Below are 13,044 nucleotides of genomic sequence, written 5' to 3' on the forward strand. Positions count from 1 at the left end.
GTATTGACCCATTAAGATTATCAGTCACGATATCAAAACATTCAGTAAAAGTATTTAGTTGACTTAAAACCAATCACAGTGCCCTCAACTATTATTGGCACCCTTGGTAAATATGAGCAAAGGAGGCTGTGAAAGATTGTCTTTATTGTTTAACCTTTTGATCTTCTGTTCAAATTTATAAAAATACTCTGCTGTCATGGATATCAAACAATTGCAAGCATAAAACAGGTTTATAAAAAAAAAACACATCTTTGTTAAACATAGGTGTGCAACAATTATTGGCACCCCTATAAATTCATATGAGAAATATATATTTGAAGTATATTCCCATTGATATTTTACAGTACATATTTTAGTACACCTGGGTGACTAGGAACAGGAAGTTGTTCAACCATGACTTCCTCTTTCACAGAGGTATAAGTATGGGGTAACACATAGGCCAAACTCCCTTAGTCATTTATAACAGTGGGTAAGACCAAGGAATATAGCTGTGATGTGTGACAAAAGGTTGTTGAGCTTCACATAATGGGAAGTGGCTATAAGAAAATAGCACAAGCATTGAAAATGCCCATTTCCACCATCAGGACAATAATTAAGAAGTTCCAGTCAACTGGAAATGTGTACACTGTCTCAATGCACTGTGAAGAGGATGGTTCGAGTGGCCAAAAAATCTCCAAGGATCACAGCTGGAGAATTGTACAAGTTAGTTGCGTCTTGGGGTCAGAAAGTCTCCAAAACTACATTCCGAAGTCACCTACATCACCACAACCTGTTTACATTTACATTTATGGCATTTTGGCAGATGCCCTTATCCAGAGTGACTTACATTTTTGTCTCATTTATACCCTTGAGCAGTTGAGGATTAAGGGCCTAGCCCAAGGGCCCAACAGTGGCAGCTTGGTAATGCTTGCAACCTTCAAACCAGTAGCCCAACATCTTCACCACTGTTTGGAAGGGTTTCAAGAAAAAAGCGTCTACTCTCATCCAAAAACAAACTCAAGCATCTTCAGTTTGCCAGACACTACTGGAACTTCAAACGGGATCGGTTTCTATTGTCAGATGAAACCAAAATAGAGCTTTTTGGCAGTAAACACCAGAGGTGGTTTTGGCACACACAGAGAGGTAGCCATATGGAAAAGTACCTCATGCCCACAGTTAAATATGGTGATGACTTTTTAATGTTTTGGGTCTGTTTTTCTCCCAGAGGACCTGGAAATTTTATTAGGATACATGGCATGATGGACTCCATCAAACATCAACATAATATTAAATGAAAACCTGACTGCCTGTGCTAGAAAGCTTAAAATGGGCCGTGGTTAGATCTTCCAGCAGGACAATGATCCAAAACATATATCAAAATCAACACAAAAATGGTTTATTGACCACAAAATCAAGGTCCTGCCATGGCCATCCCAGTTCCCTGACTTGAAAGACATAGAAAACCTGTGCGGTGAACTGAAGAGGAGAGTCCACCAGCGTGGATCTCGAAATTTGAAGGATCTGGAGAGATTCTGTATGGAAGAATGATCTCAGATCCCCTGCTGTGTATTCTCCAACCTCATCAGGCATTATAGGAGAAGATTCAGCTGTTATCTTGGCAAAGGAAGGTAGCACAAAGTATTGACTAAAAGGTTTAATTGTTACACACTTATATTTAACAAATATTTTTTTTTATAAACTTGTTGTGTTTGCAATTGTTTGATATCCATGAGAGCAGAGTATTTTTGTGATTCAAAAGATCAAAAGGTTAAAAAATAAAGACAAATTTTCACAGCCTTCTTTGCCCATATTTGCCAAGGGTGCCAATATTAGTGGAGGGCAGTGTACATACATTAACTTACACACAGAATCTCGTCATATCCCAGCGTCTAATAAAAAGATGTGCAATAACAACAGAAATATATATATATTTTTTCATGCGGACACTGTCCCTAGTGGTTGGGAGCATTTCTGTTGTGTCGTGGCTTGATTCCGTTGTGTTGTAAACTTATGTTTGCGTTTGTTAAATTTCGTTGTGTTGTGCACTACTGCGCCACCGTAAATTAGTGGCTTTAACAGCCCCAAAACAGTAGCTTTATATATTGCTATATAAAATCATTATTGTCCTAAAAAAAAAAAGATATCTCACATTGAAAAGTTACAGCTTTAGCTCTGATTGTTACTGTAACAATGCACTGACACTGGAGACCCCTTCCAAAAATATTAAATTAAACATCACCTTTCAGAAAACTTCACCATATCAATGATTGCACATGTTTTTATTCTGTTTATATGAAACATCCACTGTATCAGAACCTGTGAATGAGCTGTTGCTATAGGAACGATAACAATAATGTAGAGCGAGCGCATTACTATAAACCTGTAATTCACAGTTGTGGTACTGTCAGAGCTGATTTTATAGAAAATTGCGTATAGAAGCAAACTTGTCTCTGCAAATTGATTAAGTAGAGATCAGTTATTAAATTGTAGAAATAGAGGATTAAATTTTAGAGCATTTAATGAGTACTGTCCTCGATTGGAGGAGATTTCTGCACAGGCTGTGGTGTCATTCGCAGAAATGTGTCTTGTAGAAGACGGCTGTCTCGTCAAACTCGCACCAGAACAGAACACAGAACGTCGCGTGTGTGTGTGTGTGTGTGTGTGTGTGTGTGTGTGTGTGTGTGCGTGTGTGTGTGCGCGCGCTTCTGTCTCATCGAGAACATGTCCTGCAGATTCTTATTCTCTTCTCTCCCCTGTCTTTAGGTCTGCACAGAACTTCCCTGAATGCAGAGTGAAATGATTGCTAATCCATGCTAACATCAACAAAAGTATTTCACAATGATGGCATGTGGAATTAATCTTGCAAACTGAAGCAACCTCCCAGAAAAGAATCCTAACCCTTTTTTTTAAAACAGAGAATTGAAACCTTCCCAAAAGCATGCTACAGTATAAACATGAATTCTGAGCACTTACACAATGCGTGACTTGAGAGTGTTTTTGTTTCGCGCTGAAATGAGTTAGCCATCGGCAATCACATTTTACCATCCAAAACAGGACCTCAGGGCCTCACTGGTTGTTTTCCTCTCTCTTCATTTTACGTTCCTGAAATGACCCTCTGGATACGCCTTCATTAGTGCCTCAAAATAAACGTATCATCAGTGCATTTCTTTTTGTTTTTGCTAGCTAATGGGGCTTTAATAGCATCACCATCATCTCCGTACTTCGCTGTTAATGAAGTTTTTCAGTTATTTTCAGCAGAATAATAATAATACACCAGGGGAAGTGTTGACGTACAGAAGTGACCAGAGCTGCATATTGATGTCATAATGAGATAAGAGGAGGATGTAGTGCAGGCCTGTTTGCCGTCTTTACTGCACTCTTATTCGGTTAAATGAATTGAGAGCGGCTCAGGTTCTTACATTTACATTGAGTTTATTGTCAAAAATAACAAACTGCACAAAACGCAGGAGTAAATTTGGTAGATGGAAAACTTTCATTTGAAATAATCAAATTACTTTAAAAGGACTGAGACTGGAAAACCAGTCTTTGCTTCATTCCAGCTCTAGCACCGACTTGACCACACCCCCCTCGTTATTAATGTCCTCTGCATTTATCATTAGTCTCATTAGGACCCATTGCTAACTGCTAAATCCTGGAATTCATGTCTGGTTTTCATTCTTACTGGAACTTTAGCCATTTTAAAGGGGAGATTTGTAATTTTTTTTTAATGTTTGTACTACAGCCCTCTGATGCCTGTGAGGTGAAACGCAAAATTTCTTTGCAATGAAAACATTTTAATTAAATCATTTCCTTCCTCCCAACCCAAATTTGTGATCTCAGTTAAAACGTCTCTTATTAGTCTGCAACAAAAAAAGATTCCTTTTGAAATGTCTTGCTAATTTCTGGGCCAGAAAAAAATGTAAACCGACCATTACATCAACAAAAATAGCAAGGGACAAACTAGCAACAAAACAATATCATTACAAAACTAGCACGATCTGTTGCATGGCAATATAGTGAGTTACAGATTTTCTAAATTATATGATTATTACTCATCTGGTAACATGTAGCTAATTTCTGGGCCAGCAAAAATGTAAACAGAATACTACATAAAAATACACCTAGCAAGATCCTTTGCATGGCAATATTGCAAATTACTGCTTTTCTAAAGTATCTTTGAATTGATGTGATTATTACATTACCGTAAACACTTTTGAACATTACAGATGGCAGCTTTAAAAACATCATAAACACTAGAACCTGTTCAAGTTTCACATGGTCATACAAACTGCTAACTACGATTAGCAAGATGTTAATTAACTACAACAGTGCTAAATTCATAATTTCCCTACACATCTGAAGAAAATGTTGCCTTCCAATGCTCCTGTAAAAGCTAATTAAATCGTTAGCTTACCAAAATGATGTCACATCAGCCTGGTATATTACACCTCCACACCAGCAGAGGTCTCTCTTCTCTGTGTACCATTCTACTTTGCATACACTTCCTCTTTGGACAGTATATACAGTGACCTCAGCAAACTCAATATTCAATACGAAGTCTTGCCAGAAGTTGAGCATAAGTTGCATACGTTCTGAGCCTTGTATCTAGTGATGTTTTGACCTTGCCTCATTTATTTATTTTTTATTATTCTTTGGATTTTTGTGTTTCATGCTTGATTGTGTTTTGACCCTTGCCCTTCTTCTGGCCTCGATTTTCGATTGTGTATTGGCTTATCACTTAATAAACCACCAGCACATGAATCCTTATACAGTGGGTGTTAATTCATTTTAGGACTTGATGAAAGGTTTTGATATGGCTAACGGTTTAAAAATGTATCGTATAAAGCTACTTTATGAATATTACAATGCATCCAAGAATGAAATTATGGTTCCGAGTTCTGGTTTTGCGTGGATTCTTTTCACAGGCAATTTTAATAAGCATTTAATTAAACAGCATTTCAAGATCAAACCTTGACCTTATGAGTTTATGCCAACTGGTGACCTGCCAATGCTCACGTGTTTGAGCACACGTGAGCCTGTGCCAGGTACAGACAGGCTCTTCACTGGCACGTTATCACGTTGGCATCGCTTTCCGAGCCTTGATGCTAATCTATCAGCCGGCTGTTTGCAGATTCTCAAAATACCATCACAAATGCCAGCGGCATGTTTTCTACTCTCTCTTTTCAGGGGGAGAATTTTTTTTTTCAACGGATGTAGAGACGCCGACATCTCAAGCGTAACCTTGATTTGCGTTGATAACTCGAGCGCTCCGGCTGTGCGCATGAATATTCACTGTATTCTTCAGTCGCTGCCTGCTGTGAGCTGCCTTAACATCGAGCTGAGACTCGGCACTGAGACCGGCAACGACGAGACTCTTATCCTCTGGCTTTTAACACAGACAGTAGACAGACATCGAGTACCTTTTTAAAAAACTTAGATTAGCATATATTATATAATATTCCCTTACAGAAACACGTTACTTTCCACACACGTGGACTTTTTCAGTTGTCCACGTGATTGGTTTTCACATCTAACATTTTTCATGTGTAGCATATTTTTATTTTACTACATTTTGGTAGAATAAAATTTATTTTTTTTACCATTCATTTTTTTTGTGTCCAAAAATTTCTAGAAGGAAAGCAAAAGAAGTAAAATCTGTGATGAAATCTCCCAAATCTGCCAATTCTTTATAACCTTTATTTATTTTTATTTATTTATTTTTCTTATGCTATAACTGGGAACTGTTAAGCTAAATGATTTACACTCTGAAACAAAATTCAAAAAAAGAAAGAAATTTCTGTAATTTTTTGTCTTAAAAATAAAAAGATTAAAGCGTAGATTAAAGAGAATTCCATCCCAGATAGCTAGCTAGTAATTTCTTTAAAAACTAGCATCAAACTAAAAATATCTCTCCTGAAGACAAAAAATAGGACAACTGAAGAAGAAAAGTGTCAATTGCAACTAGATTAGCATGGCTAATGGACGAGAGCTAGCCCTACTCACGGTTTGACCCTGTTGGAAAATCGTCGACGCACAATAATGGCCACTGTGGTGAGCACCATGATGGTCGTGCACATGGTCCAGTGCCGCTTGGACCCTTGCAGGCACGTCCACGATCCCTGCCGTTCAGCTACTCACAGCCACGACCCTTCCTCATCAGTAATGAGCGGTGTTAGCAGGTTGGCTAGTCAATGCTATTCCTGTCCTTCCTCTTTCCCTGTGTCCCAAACCTGAGATCCCAGATTGGCTATGGGGATAAAGAGAATGAGCAGCTGAACAGATGCATGGGTGAGAGTCGGCCTGATCCGTCAGCTCATGTATAGCTAAGCTAGTCCGCTTAACACTAGGGAGAATGCTAATCCGTGTGTGGCTGTGCGTAACTTGGAGAAGAGTTACATGCCACAGTTTATTACAGTGGGTCAGCACAGAACGTGCTATTCAGAGATTAGAAATGTCAGGGAACGCACTGTTCCAACAACCCAATACATTTTGTTTACTAATGTCTTACAAGTAAAGGAAACCATTTTAATCTCTAAAATGGTTGTTATTGCCATGCCCTTTAGAATTAGATGCTAACTTTAAATGACACGATATTTTGAGGTGATGACCCTCAGAGACCCAATGAGATCTTAGGAGAGCTTATCTAGTAAATCTGCACTTCTGGCTGTTAACTAGTACTGAACATACTTACAGTATAAGTTTGGATGTACCTTCAAACTTGTCAAGGATTTCTATTTTGGATCAACGCTGGATTTGAAGTTTAGGGCCCAGTTAAGAACACACAGGTCCGATCCACATCTGGAATAAATACAGCATGCCATAAAAGGATTTTAGATGTCTGCAGTGTTTGTTTGACTGTTAAACGAGCACGTTTACCTCAGCCAAGACACTTCGAAATGAAATAAAAAGATGTCACCTGATTTCATTAACAAAACTTCATATGACGCGTTTCTGGTGGGAATTTTCTTGAAATGTTTTGCCTCACACATCCAGGATTGGGGGTTTTCCCTGTGCTTCAGGGGTTTCCTCTATGTACTCCGGTTTCCTCCCCAAGTTTAAACACATGCAGTGTGGGCTGATTGGCGTTTCCAAATTGTCCGTTATATGTGAATGTGTGTGCAATTGTGCCCTGGGATAGATTGGCACCCCGCCCATGGTGTCCCCTGCTGTGTTCCCCAAGTTCCCTGGGATAGGCTCCAGGCTCCCCGCGACCCTGTGTAGGATGGGTGGTACGGAAAATGGATGGATAGATAGATGGATGGATGGTCTTCCCACTGTCCTTTGAGCATACAGAAAGGACACAATTAGATTTTACTTAAAGAGGACAGACTATTCAAATATTAGGCTTATTATTCAAACGTGTGCAATAAAATAGGCGTTTATTTTAGCCACAGATCTTTCCTGAACTTTCCTTTGACAGGACACATTAGGTCCAAGTTGATTGTTGCTGACTTGTTTTTAGTGCCTAATAGTTGCCTGTAATTAGTGAAAAATTTTGTCATTTGTCATGTTAGCTGATGTTAGATAGCACTTCGATTAATGTTATTGGGTGGCCAGTGATGTCGCTATGCCTTATATTCATTAGCCCCCCCTAAGCAAATTAATATATCAGCCAATATATTTTCTTTTTTTCATCAACGGTTCAATTAAATTGCACCTGTTCCTGGGCGGGCACTAGGACCTGGGGGAGGCTGCTGTACGAACTACACCCCTATTCGACGTTTTTCCTATCAGCGGAACTCCAGACAGTAAACATGTTTACATGCACGTTAAAAGTTCGATTTCAATCGAGCTAAAGCAATAATTCAACTTTTTAAAATGTCATGTAAAGGCTTTAGTCTGACTGAAATCGTACTGAAATAGAACTTCTGAAATCCGACTTGTATCTCGACTTCGTCCAGCATGTATACACTTTAATCAAGCTGTTCTGTTGGTCAGTGAATGTTCCACACACGACACAGTTTATGTTTTAAACATTTTACGTTGGTTTTATTACTTATGCTGACCATTATCAGGGTTACAGTTCGGCTGCTCACTCACACACAGGAAGCGAGAGCGCAGAATGTCTTCTCATTTCCCTCTCTCTATTTCAATTTTTCCAATTTCAGTTTAAATCATGCCTTCATTGGCACATGAAAAAAAAAACCAATATTACCAAAGCTTTAACACAAAATTAATAATGACAAGAAGAAATATACAATATAAATACAATATACTTGCTCAGTGGAGATGTTGGACTACTGATCAGAAGGTCGTGAGTTCAAATCCCAGCACTACCATGCTTCCACTGTTGGGCCCATGAGTAAGGCCCTTAACCCTCAAATGCTCAGTTGTATAAATGAAATAAATGTAAGTCGCTCTGGATAAGGGCCAAATACCGTAACTGTAAATGTAAAAATAAAAACTCACTCTGTAAATAAAATCCAAAAAGTATTTTGGCTACATAGTTCAGCGTTTTGTTTCTGCGTTTTGTTGGTGTTGCATGGACGGGGACTTTAATTTCTTTATTTTTATATAATATATAAGTCATATTAGAGCAATCTCTAACACAAAATTATAAAACAGGTATACCTTGACCAAAAATAACCTTATTTATATACATTTTACACCCACTGATACTAAATAAAATATACATGATGAGAAAGATGTTTTGGTGACTTTAAAAATTTTGGGGGGGAGTGTGCCCAGACCCCCTTAAAAGAGGCTTAGCCCCCAACCCCCCTTTCATAAATCTCTAGTGATTTCCCTGTGGGTGGTTGAATGTGTCAGTAATGTTACCTAAATTGCTCATTTTTTCACAGGTCTTCAGGCAAAGTTCGTCAGCTAGACTCCCAGTTTTTATTTTGAAACAAATAAACAAAAAAAATGTATGGAGGCAACATCCAATACTTGGATCCACAAAATAATAGCTTTTTTATTATTAAAAATAGAAAAAAAAAAAAACAGGTGCTTAATCCACTAAGATAATGATTTGATCTACATCCAGTTATGTGAATAATTTCATTCATTATTATTTCACTGTTTACTAGTTATTTCATATAAATAGTGATTAATGTACGGTTAATCTAAAGATCCGGGTCTGGTTTAGCCACTCAATGCACATAAAGTGACAGGAAACAGGAAACCGTATCAGGAAGCAGCTTATGTGAAAGCCTGGATTCTCTAGCTCTTTATATGATATGAATAGGTATCAGACGCTCATTAGCAACATTAGCTAGCGGCGGCTTGTTAGTGATGGGAGGTCTCCCATTAGAGACAGGGCTGCAGAGTAACACTGGATCGCTGCCTGAATTCCTTCTGCGCTTTTAGGAGTTGAATAACTTAAATTCCTTCAGCTGCCTGCTCTCGCTTGTGTAGAAATGTCTCATTATGTAAGGAGGTGTCTCATTAGAACGTGCCGCTTACAGTTCAGATACCTTTGAACGGTTTGTGAGGAAAGAAAGCAGAACAGTAGCAACAAAAGCGTACAGAAACACATTGTGTAATCTACATTCCAGGAATCCCATGCAAACATTCAGGGGAATTAAAAAAAATTTTTTTTTAGATACGATTAACAATACAGTTCTAATTATTTTTGTACATTGTCTTAAAAATAAAATAAAAAATACTTTAGTAGAACATTTTATGCACACTAACAAAATTAACTTTTAATTAATTTTTTAAGGATTTAAACATTTTTTTACATAATACTTTTTAAATGACATTTTATCAGTGTGTATATAGCTACCAGATTAGCACACTATTAATTATAAGACTTTAAGTAATTATTTTATTATTATTATTATTATTATTATTTTTAAACATTTGTAATAAGACATTGTTTTGTAACGTATAAGCTGTTGCGTTTAGTATTGATATTTGAAATCCTTTTTAGGAAAAGGACATTTATGTGAAGTAATATTCTGTTTTAATATGCAATATTCTGTTCAGGTTGCTGTGACAGTTCTATTTCACGCAAGATAAAATCATATTACAGTTGATCTTTGACATTTTGAACTGAGTCTTTATTGTATAATTTGACTTCCTGTTTAAAAGGAGGCTTCACATAGTGAGACATGACCAGCTGTTTCATATTTAGTGATACGTGCTTGTAGGAGAACATTAACATAACACTCATAATTAGATAATATGAATGATAATATGAAGAAGTATCGTATACTATACAATATATACTACTAGAGATGCACCGATGTATCAGCCAATAATCGATATCGGTTGATGAAGGCAATTTTTCATGCTATCAGCCATCAGTCGATAATTTAAAAACATCCGATGATCAAGGCCAATTATATCCTGTCAATCAAAAGAGGGCGGAAAACCACATCAAATTCGTGCTGTGTGTAAAGATGTCTCTTGTGTGGAATGATGACAAAACTACAGTTTATAATCCCTGTAAGCTCTGCACTGCTAAAATTTTACACCAGACACTGCAGCAGTGAAGCGGGAGTTTCGGGGTTGAGTAGTTTTTTTTTGCTGCGCTGCTTGTGCTGAATTAAAGCACCAGTACACTGTTGAGAGATTTAAATGAAGATGAGTTGAAAAAAAAGTATATATATTGCACAGAAAAAATATATTTTTAGAGTAGAATATTTCATATCCAATTAATGCTAATATGAGTTTCTATCATCAAAAAAAGAGTTTAAATTAGGCCTATATATTACCTGTTTGATGTTCACTGATGAAGTAGAAATGCTTTTGTTTGTGGAGAGTGAATGTGAGACTAACAGGAGGTTTTTTTTTAAGAATTCAGTCAATGTTAATATGAATTAATAACATTAAATAAGTTAAGAAATCTTACTTTAATCTTCAGAATTTAGTTCACATGTTAAAGTTAATTAGAGTAATGTGTTTTCTGTTTATGAGACCAGTTACTGTCAAACAACTTGATGAAATGGAGAGAATAAAGTTTTCATTTGCATTTCTTTCAGAATTGTGGAATTAATTATTATTATTTTTAAAGAAGGTATAAAAGGCAGAACTATCGGTATCGGTTATCGGTATCAGCTGATATCACCCTGAATAATCGGTTATCAGTATCGGCTGAGAAATTTAGTATCAGTGCATCTCTAATATATCCTATATGCTATACTATATAAGGCAGGGTTTCCTCAACATTTTAAAGCCAGAGCATATTATTTGAATTTGTTGAAGCTGGAGAATTTTTTGTTTGTTTGTTTGTTTCTTATTTCTGAACTTTCCACTCATATACCCTGCAGTAATGAAATAAAATCAGTTCATCCACACGACACGGTCTCATTCATGCCAGTTCATTTAGCTTGTATCTGTTATTATATAAATATCTCATATTCCAGTATATTATGCATAATATCAGTACAGTAGATGTGCAGTTATACGAATGCAAATTGGAAATGGCCATGTAGCTCTGATTACATATTTTGTTAAGATGAAGATTTGTCCAAGCCTAAGTCAGTGTGTCCATGTCAGTCATGCAAGATTATTTTGTGCTTAAACTATTAATAGGACCAGGGATAATCTGTGCATCCAGAGAACGCTTCAGTCAGCAATAAGGCGAAGATGCACAGCAGGTCATGTTGAGGAGATCATGTCAGGAGGAGGTCCGAGTATAATAACACAGGCATAGTTGGCACAGTGTGCTTCTATTTTTTGCTAGTTTTAAAGGTAATTTCTATGCCAAATCTGTTTTAGGTCATATTTGGAGACGTTTTTGTATTCTGAAGCTTTTCTTTCAACTCAGAGAAGAAACTGAGGTGTCTGCTGTGCCCCCAGCAGAAAGAAACGCAAATGATATCGATCAACAGCAGTCTACCAATCACAACAGAGAGGCATCTCTACTTGCCTGTGGATTCAGAAAGCTCCAGTTTGTGCACATTCTCTGGCCCATAATTGAACTCCACCTCCGACTGCAACAGAGCTGCTCAGCGTTTGCCATTTTTCCTTTAAATATAGTCTTGCATTCTTTAGGGAGTCTGGTACAATTTGTCAAATAAATGCTGCCAAGAACTGCCTACAGTACTTCACAGGAAGAGGCAATTTGACTAACCAACTACAGACTTTTCCACAGGGCTGGTCTGTAAACATGTGATATCTTCTCATGATAAAACTCTTAAACATAATTCTGAACACAGAAAACTTTTTTTTTCAGCGACTAAATCTTGAGTCAAGTGTCACCATGTTCAAAAGTTTTTTTCCCACTGAAAATCAGTGCACAGAACTTCTCTTCTTATATTTGGAAGCATGGAGATTCAGAATCTTCAAGATTCTGAAGCTTGTGGCCAGAAAAGTCTACCGAAGATGTTAGAAGCTCTGCGGCCCATGGGTGGAGTGTCTGAGGCTGAGACGGCTCACCTGTCATACACGGTTTCAGTAAAGGGCTTACAATTTCCCTTGTTGACAGAACAGGATGTTAAGAAAAAACACACACATACAAAAAAAACCTCACTAAGATTCTGAAGCGTGTGGTCAGAAAAGTGTACAAAAGATATAATATGTTCTGTAGCCTGTGGGTGTGGTGTTTGAGGCTGAGAAAAAGGTAACTCACATGTCATACTTGGTTTGCAATTTGCTTTTCTGGCATAAGAAGATGCTAAAAATGTCAAAATGTTGCTTTAAAGGACTAATAAGTGGAAAGAGTCATCACGTAATCAGAAGGAAATTTTAGTCATCTATAAAGAATTACTTGTTTACATATACATGTAGATATTTACCCATGTTAAGAGTTTGGCTTATTTTATTAGGGCTTTGGGAAATGATCCAGGAAATGCTCTCATTTTTATATGAGTCATTGATTTATTAATTATTATTTTTTTTTACATGATTTGACATTTTATTTGGATTAGTAACTAACAACAACTCAAAACTATGCATCATGCAGAAATAACTCATCACCACAAACAGAGATGGACATGATAACTTTATTCATATAGTCAATTTTAGATCATCTCATTCACTAGTTTTTCATTAACACTAGCCAACACCCCATCAAACATCCAAACATTAGCGGTGTGTCTACAAAGAGAATCCTAAACAACATGTTTTAATCCATATTTAAATATTCTAGGACATTGATAAACATTTTCGCTGACA

The sequence above is a fragment of the Ictalurus punctatus genome, chromosome 12, assembly GCF_001660625.3.
Source record: "Ictalurus punctatus breed USDA103 chromosome 12, Coco_2.0, whole genome shotgun sequence".
Classification (NCBI taxonomy): Eukaryota; Metazoa; Chordata; class Actinopteri; order Siluriformes; family Ictaluridae; genus Ictalurus; species Ictalurus punctatus.